Raw genomic sequence first — 1,241 nt, forward strand, 5'->3', positions numbered from 1 at the left:
TTTTTGTCTGACTCTTGAGGCTTTACAAATGCTGTGGCAGGGCAGCTTCCTAGATCTTAGTTCCCTGACCAGGGATCAAACTGTGTCCCCTGCAGTGGAAGTGCGGTGTCCTAACCACTGGACCACCAGGAAATTCCTGGTAATAATCCTTTACAGTAAAATCTATCCTTATCTAAGTTTGACAGTGGTAAATATTTTGGTCCTTTCACCTGGACTCAAATATGTATATTCTTTAATTTTTAAGGACATGTCATACTATATCTTTGTGTTTTTCACATTTTTGAATCATTAATAATTTGTATCAGTTTCATAATATCACAGGGAGGCCTGTGTCAAAACCTTCCTGTGATTTAGGGACTTTCTTTTCTTTCTTGTGAATATGTTCAAGTGGCTGCCTTGATAATTATGTAAGCAACAAAACTCCCCATTAGGCAGACCGCTCGCTGGGCGCTTTGTGTGGTTCTGGTCACTGCGATCGGACCCAGAAAACCTGAAAGGCCAGGATGGCTACGAAGCGCAAGCTCCACTATTGAAATGGACGAGGTCGGATGGAATCCGTTTGATGGGTTTTAGCTGCCGCAGGAGTAGAGTTTAGTGAAGAATTCTTAGAAACAAAAGAACAGTTGCAGAAGTTACAGGATGGTAACCACCTGCTGTTCCAACAAGTACCAATGGTTGAAATTGACTGGATGAAGCTGGTGCAGACCCGGAGCATCCTCCACTATATAGTGGACAAGCACCATCTCTTTGGCAAAGACCTCAAGGAGAGAACCCTGATCGACATGTATGTGGAGGGGACCCTGGATCTTCTGGAACTGATTATCATGCATCCTTTCCTCAAACCAGAAGACCAGCAAAAGGAAGTGGTTAACATGGCCCAGAAGGCTATAATTAGATACTTTCCTGTCTTTGAAAAGGTTTTACGGGGTCAGGGACAAAGGTTTCTTGTTGGTAATCAGCTGAGCCTTGCAGACATAATTCTACTCCAGATCATTTTGGCTCTAGAAGAGAAAATTCCTAACATCCTGTCTGCCTTTCCTCACCTCCAGAAGTTCACAGTGAAAATAAGTCATATCTCTACAATTAAGAAATTCCTTGAACCTGGCAGCAAGAAGAAGCCTCCTCCTGATGACATCTGCATGAGAACCATGTGCAACAGCTTCATGCCAGAGGACAGCAGTGCAGCTGTGAGTGAGCGCTGCCCCCAGAAATCACTTTGTCCACAGTCGTGTCTTAATTGA

General features: G+C 43.8%; 1 pseudogene; it reads left to right on the plus strand.

Annotated features, from left to right (window-relative positions):
- The first annotated feature begins 503 nt into the window (after positions 1 to 503).
- LOC130838160 (glutathione S-transferase A4-like) lies at positions 504 to 1,241 on the plus strand (annotated as a pseudogene).

This window comes from Hippopotamus amphibius, chromosome 16, assembly GCF_030028045.1.
Source record: "Hippopotamus amphibius kiboko isolate mHipAmp2 chromosome 16, mHipAmp2.hap2, whole genome shotgun sequence".
Lineage (NCBI taxonomy): Eukaryota > Metazoa > Chordata > Mammalia > Artiodactyla > Hippopotamidae > Hippopotamus > Hippopotamus amphibius.